The sequence below is a fragment of the Hirundo rustica genome, chromosome 2 (genome assembly GCF_015227805.2).
Source record: "Hirundo rustica isolate bHirRus1 chromosome 2, bHirRus1.pri.v3, whole genome shotgun sequence".
Lineage (NCBI taxonomy): Eukaryota > Metazoa > Chordata > Aves > Passeriformes > Hirundinidae > Hirundo > Hirundo rustica.
In genome coordinates, this window is record NC_053451.1 from 3176272 (window position 1) to 3196444 (window position 20173).

At 38.1% G+C, this 20173-nt stretch overlaps 1 long non-coding RNA gene across 4 annotated transcripts in view; it reads left to right on the forward strand.

The window, feature by feature from the left end:
* Nucleotides 1-20173, forward strand: part of LOC120749057 (uncharacterized) — a 113947-nt gene that overhangs the window by 38357 nt on the left and 55417 nt on the right. For 3 of the 4 annotated variants that reach the window (XR_005699509.1, XR_009207567.1, XR_005699510.1), the window contains exon 2: nt 11393-11497. The exons of the other annotated variant lie outside the window; for it this stretch is intronic. This is a non-coding gene — a long non-coding RNA (uncharacterized LOC120749057). The remainder of the gene's footprint in view (nt 1-11392; nt 11498-20173) is intronic. 4 annotated transcript variants of the gene reach the window in all.

Genomic DNA, 20173 nt, shown 5'->3' on the forward strand with positions numbered 1-20173 from the left:
TGAAAAACTGACTGATGGAGCAAAGGCTTCAGAATGCAATTTTTTAGCTGTATCTTGTTACTGGGGGAAGGTGACTAAAGGCAGAGATGGACATAAGATGCTTCAGCAGTGGATTTGTGGCCAAATTTCTGAATGTTGTTGTGCAGCAAAAGGATTTAATTTATAGCCAGATGTGTTTTTTTGTTGTGTTGTGTTTTTTTTTTTTTTTTTTTTTTTTTTTTTTTTTTTTTTTTTTTTTTTCCCCCTGCCTGATAGTATCTGGTGAAAGCACAGGAACCTGAGAAAACATCTTTCATTTCATCATTAGGAGTCAAAACAATGTGTAAAGAGAATTATTTGTGTCTAAGTGTTAACAGGGAAAAAAACCCCAACATTGGCAACTCTTAAGCACTGAGGAATTTGGGAAAATATTTTTATTTTTTAAGTTAATAACTGCAGAAACTACTCATAAACATCAGAGATGTTGATTCATGGCAGGTATTTTTTTCAACATTCTATTTTCTTCTGTAGTCAACACAGAATAATTGTTATTATTGTAAACCAAATCAAAAAGAAACCAGAGTGCAAGTTACCTAATTGGTTAATAATTATTGTGTCTAATCAGGCAAAAGATGTTCCAGCTCAAGAAAAGTCCCGACTGTTCCTGAGACATTGTCAGCTGAGTAAGGAACTTCTGGAGTTTAATCAGCAGCAAAATAATATTCAGTATTACAACTTCTAAATTTTCTTGTTTAGAGAAAACAAAGGGAAACCACAAGCATGGAAAAAAATACTCTGTAGATATTTTGTTGGAGATGGAGAGTGGTAAAATTGTGTTTCCTGATGTTGAATTAAAAAAAAATGAATTAAATATTATATTAGTGATGGACTGCATACACAACATATATTTCTTTGCTGTGTTGCTTTTGAGGACATAATAAATAATTGGACTAATACTGCTCCACAATTGTAAAGCTCATCTTTCAGTGCACCCACCTCCAGGTAAAAGTAATCATTTCACTGTCTGAATAGCTGTAGAATGTTTAATGGGAATTGGTCTTCAAGGGTGCATTTGCCATCAGCTTTCAATTTGAAGGGTTCTTAAATCTGAAAAAGCATGCAGTTTGCAAAATGATTTGGATGAGCCAGCTCTAAGCCAGTAGTTAGGAAATATTTTTTTGATAGTTTTGGCAGCTTAGCTTTACCTGCAGTTTCATTTCCCCTTCCATCCTGGGGTGTTCCAATAGTCTGCTTCACTGGTCCAACAGGTACTAAAGCATTCAGAGATTTGCTTTAACCTGGAGATTGATTTTTGTAACCCTTGCTATATTAATTTCAGATTATATTCCATGAGCCTAAATACTTCAAATTTGTATTTTACTTTTTTTTCCTACCACAGTGTAAAATTGCTTCCTTCCCCCCTGCTGCCTTCTGTGACACTACTATCACAAGTACATTTAAGATTATGATTTAAAACATAACTATCTTCTTCAGACAGCTTGACTGCAGGATAAAAACAGTTTACTGAGCCCTATTTATTTCATTAGAGTGTGCTGTTTCTCATCTAATCAAGTGAGCTAGTGAGAAATATTTTATATTTAAGGTAAGGTGGTTGCTAAGGTCAACATAGACATTGACATTGGCTCAAATTAGGTTCCAAACAAGGAAGTCATCATCTCTGGAAAGCTTCTGCCTGCAGCATTCACTCCTGCAGGAGGTCACACAGAGACAAGTGCCTCATTTTTTCTTACAGGGCTGATAATATTATGATCACTGATAATGTTCCTTGTTAGCTGAGATAAAATCAGGTCTTTGGCTTTGGGATAAACTGAGTCTGAAATTCAATCCTGATAAGCAGAGAGCTTTCCTGTGTGGCAGTGTGGGAGTAACTGTGGGATGCTCAGAGGTACAACAATTTTCCCTGATGTTCTTGCTTGTATTTGATACTCTTTATAACACCACTTGTACCTCTGACTTCAATCTATGATATGAATGAATCATTACTGACCTAAATATTTAACTCTGGCATTCACATGGTAGATATACCAGTTAAAAATTCCAGGTGGATTGTGGTGTGGTGTGGTGTGGGTTTTTTTGTTTTGTTTTTTTTTGGGTTTTTTTGTTTGTTTGTTTGTTTGTTTTGTTTTTTGTGGTTTTTTTTCTTCTTCTTTTTTTTTTTTTCTCTACTCTAATTAACTTAGATTTCCATGGATACCAAAAATCATGACTCCAAATATTCGTCATTGCCAACAAACCTCCAAGTTTATGGAGAAATGAGGTGTTGAAAGCAAGTGGTGTGCATCACAGAGTGAGACGGGGACCCTGACATTGTAAACCAAATGGTAACAGATTTTAATTAGGTTAACAGAAAAAAATGAGTGTGGTGTTTTTTTTTGTTTTTTTTTTTTTTTTACCGTGAGGACTTCAGCATTTTAGTCAATCAGGATGGAAATGACACTTCAAAGTGCCTGTGGGAATTTGACAGGGAAGAAGAGGAGACAGAGGTTTGGGCCAGCTCAGGAGCCTACCCTGAACTAATTTTCATTATTTGGTTTCCCTACAGTTCATGGCTATTTCTGATAACATTTTGATTAAGAATTCTACATTGAAACCATTCAGAAACTTCCCAAAATATGTTCTCCTTATTTTAAAAGCTCTCATTTCAAAGATCCAGAATTCTGAACATTTTTCCTTGATGAATTTTGCCAACAAAATTTAAAATTGCATTCCTCTCAGGCTCAGTGCCTTGTACAGTAAAACATTCACACTTTCTCTCTCCACCACTCACTACATCAACAAATTGCATCAAATCATGGTAAGTCTACACTTGAATACAGATATAGACAAAATTATTTCAGGCGTGCATTTTAATTATGCATTTGGGCTTCTCAAAGGGATTACTGAAAATGTTTTATGGTTGATAGTTTCTGCTGTGGGGTTTGTTGGTTAGCTGTGATGGGTTGAAAGGTGATTTGAGTAGTTTTGTTTGCTCCTCGATCAGATGGCTGCTCGAGTACTTCTGGCATGAAACCTGACCTTGCAATTAGCCTCCCAGATTTGCACAGCAGACAGATTTGTCACAGGGGCCAAAGGAGCTGATTTCTTACATGATTGCTTCAGGGGAGGTAGGAATTCTCATGGCTTTGTGATTCTTCTCTGCTTTTGGTCATTTCAGCGTTGCTCAAATGCTGTCGTGAAGGAAGCAGAAACTAGTTCTGGGATGTGATGACAAAGTGAAAACAGTGAAATTTTAGTTAGCAGCAGTGGTTGCAGCAGCTTGAGTGATAAGTATGAATGTAAGGCACATTTCTGGTGGTTACAACATGTGGGCTTCCACTGAATTTTCAGGTGTAATTAAACGGGTTGACTTTGATAGGTAATGCACCACAGACTGTAATTTCCTACTGCCTGATAGAGGCTGATCCTTTAATGCCCTGTCTGTGCAGATGTGATCCATGTGGGCAGTGTCCTCGGAGTCCTGAAACCAGAACAGGTGACAGGAGGGCCAGAGCTGCCAAGTCTTCCAACTATTTCTTGTCCTCTTATTGTCCTGAAACATTTTTGAGAAGGTGCCTGTGTTCTTTGAAAGCATAAGCAAAATAATGCTTAGTACAGATTTTTTAAGGTTTTTTTTTTTTTTTAAACATGAGATCTGGTATCTATTAATTCAAGCAGCTAACCACTGTGTCCTCCTGGTCGTTTACTCATGCTGAGAAACTGATTCACCTGAAGAAGCTGAAAAACACCAGGGCAGAATGGAAAATAATCACTGAAGTTGTTTATTTGATCTGTGGAACTCTTTGCATCAAGATGGTTTTGAGGCTGAGATTTCACGTGAATTTAAGGAGAGGCTGGCAAATTCATAACAGAGAAATCCTGCAATATCAGTGAAAAGCACCTGACTACAAATTGGTGGAGGAGTATTTTAATGAAATACCAATACATAACTGGCCTTTTCTTAAGTTTTAAGCTCTTTGGCTACTGTCAAAGCAAGCTATTGGGAATAAGTGGTCTTGGTTTGACACACTGATGCTGCTGCAATCCATCAGGAGTGTTCAACCTGCTTGTTTTGTAGGTTTTATTAAAAATAGTGTTGTCTTGTAATCAGAAATTTTATACTGGGAAAAAAAAAAAACCAAAACCCACAACTCTAATCATATCTATGCTGATTTTGTTAGTGCGGTCTTTTTGCTTCAGCTCATTCCCTAATAATCATTTGATCATTTCCCAAAATGACCATTTTCAGTTGTCTCCAAATGCCTATAGATCAAACACATATTTTGCTACTGTCCTTAAGTTCCTCCCAGCTTAATAAATACAAGATGGTCCTTGTAATTGTGTTTTCTTTCAGTGGTAAAATGCAGAAAGTCTGAAACAGATTTGGGATTTCTCATTTTTAATGGGCTGAGCTGCTTTGTGGAGGTTTGTCCACAAAAATTGAAAAAAGTAGGTATATAAATTTCCACTCAGTTCCACATCTCGAGTACCTATTCAATGTTGTCCCATGCAGGAAATCGGAATGAATTATGCATAGATATTAAAAACACCTGTGAGGTTGTCATGACCTCTGCATATGTTTAGCCAGGTCCTTTGCTTTTTTAAGGCTTTCTGGTGGGCACTATCCAGCAATCTAGACAAAAAAAAAAAAGCAAATTTAAAAGGTTGTTCACTTCCCCTAGAAACCCAGTTTGCTGAACGGAAGCGTTCCTGCTCTCAAGGAAGCCAGCATGTAATGTTTTAAGTGGCAGCTAAATGACGATAAAAATGGGCTTTTATCATCAAGCAGGCGATTTTCAGCTAAACCACAGCATTTCCACTCAGTTTTATTGCATTTAGTCCTTTTTAGTGATGCCCTTCCCCTGTCCTCTTTTTATCTTTGTGACTGGAAGATGCTGTGGGGAGCTTTGTTCCATCTCTCCCCCAAGCCTGGCCCTGAGCATCAATCTCCTGTGGGTGAGGTGTCTGCAGTTAGCTCTGATAAAATTAAAAATAGGCCTCTTGGCTGAAGATTTCGGAAGTCTTGCTAAGTTAAGGTATCTCTGAAAGTTTCCAGCCAGATTGACAGGCAAGAAAGTGCTCTGTGGTTTGGCTCTCTTGTGCTAAAATGCTGTGTTTTCCTTGGGTTTGCTGCAGTGATGGAAAGCTTTATCACAGAAATAATGCATTGATTTAGCTCAATTATTTGCTGTATCAATGCCTATGTGCTTAAGGAGTTATTATTTACATATCTATTTTAAATAAAGTCTTTGAAAACAACCATTAAGCTTTAGCATGAGCAGTGGGGTGGGTTTATGACAGCAGCTACAAATAATATCTTAGAAAGTGTGACTGAATAACATTGAATGGTCTTTCTCTTTCCTGGGAAGTGCACACTACAACTTCTATGCAGAGAATGGCAGAATCTGTTTTAACTTAAACTTGTGCTGCAAATTTTATACAAAAACAGTATTAAAAAACTTTCTGCTTTAGTTGCAAGCAAAGCAACCACCATTAGAAGGGAAAGTGTTGCACTGAACACTGTATATGGAATAATTTTTTTCCCCTCCACTTGATCTTGCAAAACCCAGCTTTGAATAAGAGGCAACTGCATGACCCAGAACAAAATTAGATGGTTTTAAATTTGGAGACAGGGATGCCTTTATCATAACAGTACTATATTACTATTTGCTAAATAAATTAAATTTGCTGTATGTTCTGAAAAATTTTTAACCTTCTTTATAAAGTTGTGAACTTTTCACAGAGTTTAGTTTAGGCTTCTCTATTATAGTTACTTAAACAAAGTAAAGGTGAATTAAAACTCAAGCGTGGCATTCTAGATCTAGATTTTAGTATCAAAAGAAATATTTTATTTATTGCATTCAATAGAACAGCATAAATTAAGGTTTCTGAAAAAGCTACTTATTTTTCTTCAAATGTCAAAAAGCAAATTGAGAGAGTGTCACCAAACTTTACAAATTTGTGTTTTTCTTCGGGAGTCTCCTGCACAAAGACAAAACAGAAAGGTAATAAAAAGTAATTTACTGAATTGTCCAAGTTGCCCTTCTCCATGGAATTAAAATATTCTCCAACTTTTCCCATCTATTTATATGATGCTATTTTAATTGCATGTCAGTGGCTTGGAAAAGGGTGGGTGACGAATTGCACCCACAGGAATGCTTGGCACATAATTTTTTTTGGACTTTCAATTTGATGCAGCTCACTTGAGGCAATAAAGGTGACATCTCTAGAAAAGGAGCGTACTACAGTCAGCTTGATGCCGCGATTATTAATCCCCAATCAATCCTAGGACTTTCTGTGACAAACTAAATTAAAAAAAAAAAAAAGTTAAAAAAGCAACATCAAGCATTTGTTCTCCCCAATCATATCCCACACAAGCCAAATATTTAATGAGTACAGTGAACTTTCAGGTGCTAAATAATCTGGCCAAAGATATTACAGCAAAAATCACGATTGCTGGACCTTTTATGAGAATTAAATACAAAAGAGACTATTTATTGGCAGTGTGCTTTTTTTTTTTTTTTTTTTTTTTTAAGCAAAGGAGAGTGAGACATGACTAAATTGGTAGGAATTATTATCTTGAAAACAGAACAGTTGAATAGTTACAGTAAAGGGTATGGAAACAAGAATTTGTTTTTTGGTTTGTCCTCGTTATTCAATATACTTTCAAGTACACAAGATTTAGCAACAGCTGTTCTTTCGTAGTTATGTGGGGTTTTTTGTGTATTGTGGGTGGGTTTTTTGTTTGCTTGTTTTGGGCTGGTTTTTTGTTTACTGAATATCTGTAGCTTTAGGCTTTTTTAAAACTTATTTTCTGCTAGGAGAAAAAAAATTGATATTTTTCACGGAAAAAAATATAGGAAAAAAACCCCATTCTGGTCATCTAGCACTTCTGATTTCATCTGTTGAGTAATTAAAAAGAAAAAAATCTGACAGTGACTATGGATGAGTTTAGGAAAAAAAAAAGTCTATTTTCATTATATTGCTCTAAACATCTCAAATTTTAAACAGTGCTCATGAAGGTAAAATCCCCAACGCTGCTGATTCAAGGCTCTGCTATTTTATATAAACATCCAAACGCTTATTTGCTAATCTCTATCTGACTCCTTTTGATGGCTGATGTTCATTTATGCACCTCTCCTTAGAGGGAAGACCAAGACAGGGAACTTTCACTTCTGGAATGAGTGAAGCCCAGATCAGTCAGTGATCCCGTGGTTTATTTTAGGAAGAAACCTTGGATTGTGCATTTCTTGGGCTGTGTTCAAACTCTGGATGTGTTGATAAGATTTTAAACCTGCTCATCTCACAAGTGCTAGTGCACAGCTACTTTGTTTTCCCCAGCAAGTCAAAACAAGTGGGATTTATAATGGTTTATCCACAAGTGACCCACAGCAGTCAGCTCTGAAGGACAAAAAAAAGGAAAAAAGAAAAAAAATCAAACTCTACTTCCTGCTGAGGGTGGGTTAAAGGACTCTTGTGTTGTCCTCATGAAGAGTGATCTCAGGAGAGGTAATTGACCTTTCTGATTGCATTTTTAGATATCTGGTCAACCCTCAGTCTGATAAGCAAGCTCTAGGCAGATTATTATTATTATTATTATTATTACAATGAGATGTGCTGAAAAGAAAATCTTTCAGTTGTAATGCAAGGGTGCTGTACTGATCCATGACTTCACTCTTGCTTGCCCAAAAAGTCCTACAAAAAAGTGGGATGTAAAGCCTGGTGTGGGTGTTTCAAACTATGCCGGTTGCGTTCACCTGCTGAGGGAGCCCTGGGTTTGCACATTGATTGGTTGTGGTGGATTTATTTTTCCCATAGTCATACAACTTTGTGCTTTGGATAAGGAAAAGTAGCCAGGTTAGGATTGACAAATAGCAAGAAATACTTCCCATTTCTTGTCTGTAACAGTAATCCTCTTTGGTAGAGGTCTGATGTTTCTTCAGGGCTGTGTTGCTTGTTTAATGTTGTTGACTCGCAGCCACGTTATTGACAATAAACGAATTACATTCCAAAGCAAGGATTTACTAGAAGATATCTTATGGGTCTTCAAAGCAGCACTGTCAGGAAGGATGATCTGGAAAAGAAAATTGTCCTTCTCCTGCTTCAGTGGTGGGAGTTTGTGAGGACTGAGCTGTTTAGCGCAAGAAGACAAAGCAGGATGCAGAAATTGAGCTGTCATTTCCCATTACTGCAACGGGAGAGATGACCTGAGTCCCTGCACAAAGATAATTTTGTTTCACTCTTACCCTTGGCAAGGTTGATGGCTGAAAGCCAAGCTTGATTGTAAGGTGAAGAGTCAATACCATGCAGGGGCATGTGCTCTGGAATTAAATGTGCAAGACAAATGAGGCTGAAGGGGAGGGAAGGAAGGAGAAAACCAGAAACCCTGTCACCCACTTTCGTCTCCCACTTTTATTGCTGGTCTCTTCTCTCTCTGTACTTTGGTAAGCAGGTATCATTGTAAATGCAAAAACAACAACAGCAAGGAAAAAACCTCCATCCAAGAGCACGAACCAACTCCAAACCCTCTCAAAACAAACAAGAAGTCACCCCTACCCTCCCCACAACGTGGCAATGGCTCTTGTGCTGCGCCTCTGCCAGGTTCTCAGGTGAAGGAAAACGAATCCAGTGATTCATAACAGCGAGGATGCTCCTTTGATTATTGCTTTTGGAAATGAAAAATATGGCCTGACTTTTCTCCAGCTGCTGCTAGACATTAAGCTGTCAGCCTTCCAGTGCTCACTCAGCGCAGGTTTCCAGCGAGGCACAGAATGTCACAGCTCAGTGATGATCGAGCCTCAGTACCACGGGTGCTTGGGCCAGGTAACACCTTCCACAGCAAATGAGGAGGGTCTCAAGCTCACATTGATTTCACAGGTCTGTTGCCTCCTGTGGGGGCACTTCTCTCTAGTATGGTGAGCTCAGAATCAGATAAGACACTTCTGTTTAGAGGATAATCATAGCACTTTGGCAACCCTTTTTTTGCTTTTTTTCGCTCTGTCCATTTTTTAATTAAAAACAGGAAATTAACACTTCTGTGTTCCTTAATCCTCCTTAGGTTTAATTCATTCCTCACTGGGAAATTTACTTTATAAGAGGTGATTATGATACAAATCCTGCAGGGCAGTGCTTGTCCTTTCTTGCTTATGCCCTGTAGAATATTTAGGGTGAAGATTCACACATCAGCTCTCTTTAATACAAACCTTTACTGATTAAATTCATGCTCTTGCTCAGATTTTCCTTATGACTCTGAGGGTTAAATATATACCAGAATAATCTTCTGATTATGCCAAATATTAGTCCCAGATACCCTGGCAAGAAAGCAACTCTTAGAGGTGGTTTTTATTTTAAAGAGTTCATGTCCTGAATCTGACTTGTGCCATGGGTATTGCTCCCTATTAATCTAGGGGAAAAGTGATCCAATAGTGAATTCTGAGGGCACAGAGCCTGATTTAGGATAAGATTTGATCATATGAATTTGGAAGCAAAAGGTGGAGAAAAACACAGTAGCTCTTCATGAGGGAGGAAGCTGTGGGAGTCAAAACTTAATCTGTTCACATTTTCTGTGGAAAAACGTTTCAGAGATAAACAGGGCAAATTTTTATGACTGCTTGTATGGAATTTTATCTTAATCTTTCCAGCCCTCTGCATGTCCTGTATTGGGAGTTCCACACAAACCTCAACTTTTTTTTCACCATGCCAATGTTGTATTGCTCTTGCCCTGTGCAGGTCTTAAAACAATTTTCCCCTCCCTGTGTGAATCCTCACTTGTATTGTTTTATTACATAAAGGCTTTTACTTAACAGCAGAAAAGGGATGTGTAATCTCTCCACTCTCTAACATATATATATTGAGTTTTTTCCTGCTAATTTTTATAACAAATCCATTCTTTGCATATCAGCTTGTAAACTGATAACAGCAACGTCTTTGACAATAAAATCAAGGGGATAATAACTTCTGCTAAATATTCTACCTAATCCTGAAGACAGGGTGATTTTTTTTGTTTTTGTTTTGTTTTGTTTTTTGTTTTTATGTCATTAGAAAGCCTCTGTCTGGTCTTCAGAATGATCAAAACAATTGTCACATAAATACTTTCCTAATTCAATCATATTCTTTGTGGGGGGGGGGGGGGTGAGGGCATGAGTGGTGAGTTTTTGTTTCTTTCAATTTTATTCTACTCAACAATTTCTTTAACTCCTATGAGCAACAAATTGAGTTATGAACACTGTAGCCTTCAGCTAGTATGTGAATGATGTTATCAGATTGGACTGAGCTGCTTATTTCATTGTCTAGATAAAAGTTTGGCTGGCATTGGGACCTAATGGGAAGGATAGTACACAAAATGCTGGCTGCTTAGTGCCTGTGAATGCATTTGTTTCTGCTAAGACAAACAGGTCACAAAATTGCTGTAACTTTATTGTTTTAGTAGAAGGCAACCACTACTCTTGTAATTCAGGCCATGAAAAGCAGATATTTTTAAAAGCCAGGGGATTTTGAGACTGGTGACTGGAATATTTGTGATATTTCATTGGTAGTGAAGTGGCTTGATGAATTTGACAAGAATATAAAACTACAGCCTCTGGATTACTTTTTGTGGTATATGTATGTAGTTTTTTATTGGTGGTGGTGGGTTTTTGGGTGGCTTTTTTTTGTTTGGGTTTTTTGAATATGATTGATTGTTATAAATTTATAGCAGTAACCTCTGTGGAGCCTGGGGCGGGGAGGGAAGGCTGCTTTGATGGTCTGCTCATGCACATCCATAGCTTCTGTTTAAAAAACAAACCAGTAACTTAAAGGGAGGACTGCACAACTTAGCATTGATTGAGCATTATGGGAAGTTTTCACTGGACTGTGAAGGAGACAGGATTTCACACACAAAGCTTAACTAAAGTTATAAAACACTCAAACTTTGTCCTAAGGCAAAGAGGTCTCTCTTCAATGACAAAAATCTTCATTAACACAGAATGAAGGCAGCAACTTCCTTCTTCCAGCCCTTCCAGAACTTCAGCTTGAGGAAATTCAGTGATCTGACAAGTCTGCAGCCTTAGTCCCCAGCTGAATACAGTTTTTGATTAAATTGATTGTGTGAGGTTCATCTGCATTGCGTGAATGAGAGATTGGGTGGGTCCAAGGGTTAATGGTGTAAAGGTTGTTGTTTGAGGTGGCCAGACTGTCAGGTGATGGAAACTGTTTGGAGTGTGATCAAAAGTTTTATGAGCACCCTGAGAGCACATTTCACGGCAGGACTCTCTTGGGTGGTACAAGTTAAATTAGGCTGGTTTGTAAGATCAGGGATATATGTATTTAGAGTGGTGAACAGAAAATATTAGAGGATAAAAGTGCCTTAGTTGTGAAGTTAATAACAATTTGTAAATTCAGGGTAAGACTAAATAATTATTGATCTCTGTGGTTTCAGATGACCATGTGTATGTGACCATATATTCACTGGGACATTGCCAGAGCCATGCTGCACTTTGATCTGGGACAGCTGGAGCAGTTAACTCAGAAATCAGCTGTGAATGTAAGTCTTGCCCATCTGCAGAATAACCAAGACATCTGGCTGAATTTATCCATGTTTCCTTTATTTAGTTGCAATTTCTTGGAGGCTTGCTGTCGGACTGTTACGTACAAGTGAAGAACACTTCTGATTTCCCTCTTCCTATTGCTTTTGTGAAAGTTAAAAACAGAGATTATAGTCATTCACTGAATAGGAGTAAAAAAGTCTCAGACACACCCTGCATTCAAAGTGTGCCTGTTTGAATACACGGTCATTCCTGTAGCTGTGGGAAAAATGTGAGGGAAAAACGCTTTGTCCCCCACCATCAGCCATACAACTCACACAACTCACAATTTCAGCTCCAGTCATTTTCCAGTAAGTGTGAACTCTTAACAGGTGGAAATTGGTTTTACCTGGAAAGGCTCCTTGCTGACTGAAATGTGCCTGTTTGCTCTAAAAGGACATAGACCTGGAGCTGCTGTTTCCAAGTTTCCAGGCAAACCAAGCAAAGCTCTACAAGGAACTCATCTGTGTGTTGAGGAGCTCAGTTTCGCACACCCCCCTTCTAAAGACTTCTGTTTCTCAGGTAAACAGCAAGAACAAGGGTTTTGCTCTCCCTGTGGCTCAGAGCCAGATTGGTTATGGGGCACTGGGCAGAGAACACCCCACAGACAGGGTCCCACTGGGCATTAACTTTGGATTTGCCAGGTGGTGCCTGGTGGTTGGTTTATGGTGGACTGCTCTCCTGTGGGACTGTCTGCTGGGGTTAACCAAAAAGCAAAGAAGACAGCCTGTTCTCTTCTTCATGCCCTTTTCTGCAGCTTTTTGTTTATGCAAACAGCTGGGAAACAACCTGCAGGGCAGCGTGGGGAAGGATGAGCAGTTACCAGTGAGCAGCAGAATGAAGAAATCTTGTCCTAATGGTTCTGAACAAGACAAAAACAGCAGATCCTGGCAGGTTAGGAGGGAAGGTCAGGAAGAAGGAAAGCCTGCAGATAGAAAGAATTGTTGAGCTGAGAAATGTGTGCCCTCCCCTGTGCCCACCAAATTCTTCCATAGCAATACTTGGAAAACTTCTTCAATTCTGCTTGCAGCTCTTCTGAAAGAATCTCTTTTTTTTTTTTTTTTTTTTTTTTTTTTTTTTTTTTTTTTTTTTTTGGCTTGACCAAGTACAGTTCAGTTATCTCAGTGGGGTAAGGAGCCTTCTTCAGTAATCAGATGTCTGCATTTAAAAAGCTGTTTATTGGGAGTTAAGGATACTGACAAAACAGTTGTGGAAAAGGCTGTGCCTTCCTCAGTAACAAACTTACAATGACTCAAAGCCTTGTGTCATTATTTTGGTTGAGGAAAAACTACACAGAACTTTTCCACAGCCAGTGTCTCTAACAGTGATTACATATCCTCAGTTTGTGTGTGTAACTGGATGAGTGAGAAGCACAGTTGTACTTCTAGAATGACTTAAAAACCTGGCTGAGACAGTAGTTATGGATTAAGAGTGCAAGATTTCTGTGAGGCTGTGGTTTGTGTGTCTTTGAAATTTAGTATTAGGCACCTTGTAATGGTACCAACAACTACTAACCTACACAGGGAAGGTCGGTTAACTTCTGAATTTTTTTATTTCTTCTAGTTTGCTTTCCTGGAACTCTTAGCTGAGTTTGTCATCAGGCTGAATATGTGAGCCAGACTCTTGGGTCAGATCAAATGTTGGTGTTATATTTTTCTTTTTTTTTTTTTTTTTTTTAAATCTATATATGTGAGAGGGAGCTTGGAAATCTGACCATTACTCTTAATAGAGCTGTTCCTCCCAAAATCATTTGGATTATTAAGTCTAGAAAACTGATACTTGCTGAAAGCTTAAGAAAAATTATATGTAGGAAATCCTTTTATGTGTACGATCTCTTGATCTTCTCCTGTCTTAAGGGGAAATGTAAAGAAACAAATCAGCATTCCACAGCCAATATATCCTTGTTTGGGTTGAGAAATTGAGAAAGATACTTTCTCAGCTTTGAAGTGAGCAGGATAATTTGTCTGTTTCTTTCCATAACTCTTCCTGTTCACTTCCCACCTGTCTAACCAAAAACGCTGTCTGTGACTGTAGGTGTAAGAAGACCAGATTATCAAAAGGCTCCAAATAGCAAAAATAAACAATCCCCAAGCCCCTGAATTAAGATTGTCCTCTTCAAGTAGGACACTAGCACTGGATATTGCTCACAACATGTTACCTGGAGCACTTCAAGCCCCGTGGAAGGATGGCAATGTCAGCTGGAAAGGAACTCGCCCTCCAGCCTGTCAACTCAGTGGTGTTGGCCAACAACCCCAAAAAACTGGTACAAGCAAATTTTTATGTACCAAAAGTATGCTGTTAGCACGCTTTTGTTTAGAAGATATTCTTTCTTCTGGTTAACCCAGAATTCATCTCCATAATTTTAAGCATCATTTACAAACTCTGGTATCCATATAAAACCCTTCCTTTTAAGGCTGGCAAATCACATCCACTTTCTGAAATGGTTTTTGAAGCCATCCCAAACTCTACTGTGCATTATCAAATCCATTTTAATTAAAGTTCAGTTTCAGTTGATAGCCTCGAGCCTTAAGCTCCATAACTCAATTCTTCTCTCAGCCATGTTGAACAGGCTGGTGCTGAGTTTTGAGCTTAATATAAATCTGCACAGAGATTTTTCTGTAGCTCTTCAGAGGGTGTTTCTTTGCAGTGCTACTTACCTGGTAAGTGGAAGGAATCTCCTGCTCTTATAAGGCTGAAACAACTTTGCTAAAAGAAATAATTTACTTTGATATCCATAATGATTTGTGGCCCCATCAATATTGCACTTTTTCACAGAGGAAAACTGCATAATCCTCTGTCAGGGAAGAGTTGAGGCTGAGTTATTCTTTATTGTCAGTAAGTAGTGGAATAACCTTTTCCAAGAAACAGAGAGGAAAAGGCATTTGGGACAAGCCAGCCTAGATTTACCAAGGACATGTCTTGCCTGACCAGCCTGATTTCCTCTCTAATGAGAAGGGTGGTGTGCTGACAAGGGGAGAACAATGTGTATTGCTTCTCTTGCCTTTGGCAGGGTTTCCCACATTTGGTGAGATGTGGACTTGACAAGTGGATGAGAAAGGGGGTGGAAACTGTTTGGACACTTCAGAGGTTGTGATCAGTGGCACAAACTGATGGCTGTCAGCTCCCAGAGGTGGATACTGATGCCAGTTCTGTGTGGAGTCTCTAGCATCACATGCCTGAATGATGGGCTACAGACACACTCACGTAAAATTCACTATGAATTCTTGGTGGGAGATAAATTTGGAGTGCTGGAGAGGGCAGGCTGATATTCAGAGGGAGATGGAGATGCTGGAGAAAAGGGTTGGACTGCAGGACATGGGCACAGGGAAGTGTCAGGTCCAGTCCCTGGGCTGGGGTCACCCTGCAGGGCAGCATTGTCTGGGCAGGGAAACACCTTTGGAGAGCAGGACACAGGGGCTCTGGGCATAACAGGTTTATTTGAGTCTTCAGAGTTCTGACTCCACTGTTAACCTTTTCAAACTCAAGCATAAGAATAATGATATATCCTCAAACTTCAGCCTCTCTCTAAATAAGCACATGATGAGGATGGCGGCCGGTGAAATTACTGTGCATCAGTTCTTTAGCCTGTGGAATGGAACGAGTTATATGTGGGAAATAAATGTACCTGCACAGCCTGTTTCTGCTGAGATTACTCACACTCCAGTCACTGTGCTGTTCATTCTGTGGAATTATTTTCAGAATGCCAGAACTGAGGGGAAAAAATTGGGTTTTCTTCAGCAAGTAGAAGAAATTATAAACTGATGGGAACTCTTTTTTTTAAGTTGTTTTTATAGAATACGTTTAGGAACTAATTCTACTCAGCAACTAAAAAGTCTCTCATGAATGCACTTCTGACTTCTAGCAGTTTAAGAATGGTAACATTCAACATGTGCTGGCTCATTCTTGTTAAATTCTCTTAGTAGTTGTGTGCTGTTATGTCATTAGGTAAAAAAATACCTTAAGCCTGAATTTATGTAAGGTATTTGCCCTGTCATAAACATGTACATTCTATCAAAACTTTTATTATTTGCATTGTTTATTGTAAACTACTCTTTTGCAATGAAGTATGGTTTTATTTAGAATGAGTGGAAATAGTTTTAAGGAAAGCAGGTGAAATTTTGACAGATCACGTTCACATTTAGAAATGTTTGCTAATCCAGCTGATTTCATGGTTTGAAAGAAGATGCTGGCCAGATTAATCCTTGGTAGTGCTTTCCTAATATCAGTTGTAGGAGAAAGGAGAAATCTTACAAATTTTATATTGCTGTTAATCAAAGGCCTGTCAGAGTCAGGCTTTCAGCATTAGTGGATAAAATTCCCTGTAAACCCAGAGGAGGTCAACCCACAAATCTGCAGCCCTCTGGTCCAATCTGTGATGACAATCCATGTCACCTGTAGCTTCTCGCCTTGGCTCTGGCCAAAAGAAAGCATCCTGGCTTTCTCCTTTCACTGAGTTGTGCCAGGATGTGCTCATTTTGTCAAGCAGAATTCTCAGTTCTGATAACTGGGTGGAGACGTGGCGCAGGAGAGGGCTGGAGGTGTGAATCCTTCAGGGGTTTCCGTAAAAGTTTGTTGTTTTCCCTGTCAGAAGCTGAAAAGGACAAATTTCAGCACTTTGAATTCTGAGGGGCAGGTACAGGGAACCTGGAACTAATCTTTTCTGACAAGCCTCTCTTTTGTGTTGTGTGTGGAAAGAGTTTCACAAAAAACTAGATAGAGCCTGAGACCTCCATTTGATTACGTTTGCTAGATTACCCTTGGCAAAATTCATCAATAAAGGTTGCCTTGTTTGAAAAGCATCACATGCTCTCAAACAAGCAGCACAAGCAAGCTCGTATCTTTAAGCAATGATTTAGTGCTGTGGGGAAAAGTACAGTTGTTCTCTGGAAACCTGATGAACAAGACTTCAGTTGTTTGGCAGAAGTGGTTTTCTTTCTTCCGCAATTTGAATTTTTTTAAATTATTCATCGCAGGTACTACATGGAAAGGCATTGTAGGTGTTGTGATCAGGAGGGAAACCACAGAATTTGCTGCATCATCCCCAGCTGCACACAGTGACCAAGATAATTTTCTTTCTTCTTTCTCTCCAGTTAAAAAAAAATCTCTACCCCAGCAGTTACTAAAATTCAAATATACTGAATAACACCCGTGTTTCCCACATGAGCTCTATCCAACACTTGGGGGAAGCTGAGGTGCATCTCTGAGTACAGCCCCAACAGTTAACAGCTCTGTTTTGTACATAAATATACAATTTTTAAACTATACATTTCTACATTTTCTCCCTGTCCCTTCTATTTAAGTGCTTATAAACGTGATTTTTAACTTGCTTCTGACAGCAGGCAAGGACAATTTGCAAAGTATTTCACTTTATTTTTCTTGCACCAGGACACCTTGGTTTGAAATGTTGCTGAAAGCAGAATTCTAAACCAAAAGACTAAAGGGGCCTTTTCGTCTCACAAAAGCTTCTGTAAATATAAATTAGTTTCATAAACATAGATGTGTTTTCTTGTCTATTGCGCCTTATGGTGATTGCTCTTCAGCAATGAAAATATAAATACTTCAAAAAGTGGACAGCAGCAGGTGTCTTAGTTATTTAGGATTAAATGCCTCTTCCACTATCAGATTAAGGTTCCTCCCACATTTTTGTATTTATTTTTCTGTTGCTCTTGTTAGATGCTCTTGAAAAATTAACGAGGTCACTCCAAGTCATGAGATTTATTAGAGTTGTGCATTGTTAGTCACCACTTCTGTCACATTAATTCTATTCAGAACTCCTGTAATGAGCCAAAATTTAGGGTTAATTATGTCCAAAGTTATATTTCAGGTCCTGGTTTTAGTGCCTGCTGCCTATAAGAGGAAAATTGAAATCCAGAGCTACTGGTAGGAAAATTTTTTTTAAGATTTTAAGTTAAAGACACCACTCTGGTAGGATGAAAATTAATGTTAGAGTTAAATAGACAAAACCCAGTTTGCTATGTATTCTTATCAGGTTATCACAGTCTTCCTAAACAATTGACAGTTTGATATTTATGGAGAGAAATGAACAGATTCACACAAGTGTGACCATTTTATTTTTTTGGATTTTCTAAAATTTTCTGTGTCTGAATTTTCTCTATCTCAATGATAGCACTTAATAATTTGTGCACATTTACAGCCCTTCAAAATGTTGTGTTTTTTGTTGTTTTTTTTTCCTGAGCTTCTTTCATCATCCTTCATCCCTACAGAGGCTTGTCTATTTCTCAGTAGAACCTGTGGAATATTCGGTGGTGGCATGTGCTGCATCAGGGAGGTCACTCTTGAGCACCCCTCAGCTGAGCCCAGCTAGAACTGCCTCCATTTCCTTGAAATTAATTGTTTTAAGGCCAAAAGTTTGAATAATTTTCACGGAGTAATCTGAATTATAAAAGAAGCAAATAAGTCCATAGCTTTGCCACGTATGATTTATTTTCATATTTGTGGAGCTTAATGGTTTTTGTAAATTTCAATTTGTGTTAGATAATTTATATCAGCTTCAATTTGCATCAAATTTGCAAGTACATGGGTGTCTCTTTATGGTTAGGGGAATTAATAATCTGAAATTACCAGACACCCATATTAATCAAATGCCTTATTACAAGTAGAATGACTCTTATTATCATACATACGAGATAAAAGAAATGCTAATTGCCTTGGTTTGGAGCAATCATTCAGTAGTTATCTAGACAATGACAGTGTAGGCACTATTATAGCTTCTTTATCTTACAAGTAATGACGTTCACAGAAGCTTCCCTGCTTGTCTTAGGTGGGATAACTCCAGTTAGTTGTGTGGTATAAATATTTTACTAATTTTAGAAACTTCTAACTCGGAGTATTTGCATGCACTGAAATTAAGCATGCAATATAGGGAACTATGAATTTCTGTAACCTACAACACCAATTTTTTCTCTAATATCTTGAACCATTAATACAAAATGTTCATAGTTAGATTGTAAATCAAAACATAATTAATGTGGCTTTTTCTGTCTTCCCCTTTATTTTCATGCTTCTAAGACAGGAGCATTTTTCTCCACTATTTCTCCTTTTCCATTAGCAATGGTATACTGCTGAAAAATAGTAAATTATAGTTCAAATGAGCCTACTGTGTGTTTACTCCTCTATATTGACGTTGTCTATCCCAAACACATTGTGATTACTACTTGCTTGATTTGGTTGCTTTCCAACAGCAAGTTCTTCTAAAACCAGAATAACCCAATTTTCTCGAAAGGATTCTGGTAAAGCCATAAAGTGACCATTTTCTCTGTTAAAACCAGTTAATAATGGAACCATTTGTGGGGGTTTGCTGCATCAGGTGGATAAGTAATAATGGAAGTTCTTTCAGTGTATGTAGTTACAAAATATGTGTATGGCTGTATTGTGTGTGCAGAGCATTGACACAACATGCTTTTGAGGAATCCAAAATGAGATAAGGTTGTTCTGTTCTCAGTTAACCCTTTTTTACAAAACCTGCAAAGTTTTCTTTTGTTTTCTCTCTCTCTTTTTTTTTTATTTTTTTCTTTTTTTCTTTTTTTCTTTTTTTCTTTTTTTTTTTTTTCCCTTAAAGATAGGGGAGGGAAAAAAAAGGTAACAAATGGATTACTCAAATTATGGAATTAATTTCTTTCAACAAAAAGGGAACATTCTTTTTTTCTCAAAAATACTGCAAACAATTTTGATTAGTCCAGACAAAAAATATGATTGTAAGTGGCTGTCTGAAGAAAAACCATGTTTTATTCCCCAATTTCATGTCTTCAAAAAGACATTTTAATAAGCTTTCTAATATTTTCATCTAATTTTTCCTAACATACTTAAAAAAAAGTTTTGACATAGAGTGATGAGTCTATGTATTGAATAGTTAGCTCAAACAGCCAGCAGTTTGAAAGCTTCTGTTATTTGAATATGGAATTTAGCCTTTACTACTGCCTAGTCCTTGGAAGAATAAACCATTTCAGAAATCCTGAAAGAGTAGCATCATCACTCTCTTTCCTAACATTAACCAGAACTCTCAGGTCAAGGTGGCAAAAGAAAATATTAGTGTTTGTTCTATTCACTTGTTTCAGAAATACTTTGGTTTAAGCCCAAAAGTCAAAGTCTCTAACAGGCTGAATTACAGGTATTGATAAATGTCATCATGTAAGAAATCCAAATTTTGGAACATTTCTCCCTCTTCTTCCACTTCTCTTCAACAATTGTTGTAAAGCCGTTATTGTGTTTTGGAGCTCAGTCTGTGGTTCACTCTGTCCCTCATTCTATGTTTAACGCTTCATTAAAGCTCCTGTCTTGTTTCAGCCAATTTTTTTCTTGCCAAGATCACTTGCTATGGATGATCTCGTAAAGTTTTCATGTCTTTTAAAACACATCTTTCATTTTCAAACTGGCAGGGACGAATTATTTCTCCTGTGTGCTCATGAAATTGCTGTTGCTATTGCTGAGAGACCTGTGAGGACTCATTTCTGCCAGCAGAGCTGTGTAAGGTTTGGAGCCCAAAATGGCCCTGAACCCTTTGGGGCATCCCAGTTCAGGGCTGACCCACAAAATCCAGTGAAACCTAGGGATAACACACTTTTACTTTCCTACAGTGAGTGTAACTTGATAAAGGCTTAAGATTAACACAAACTTGA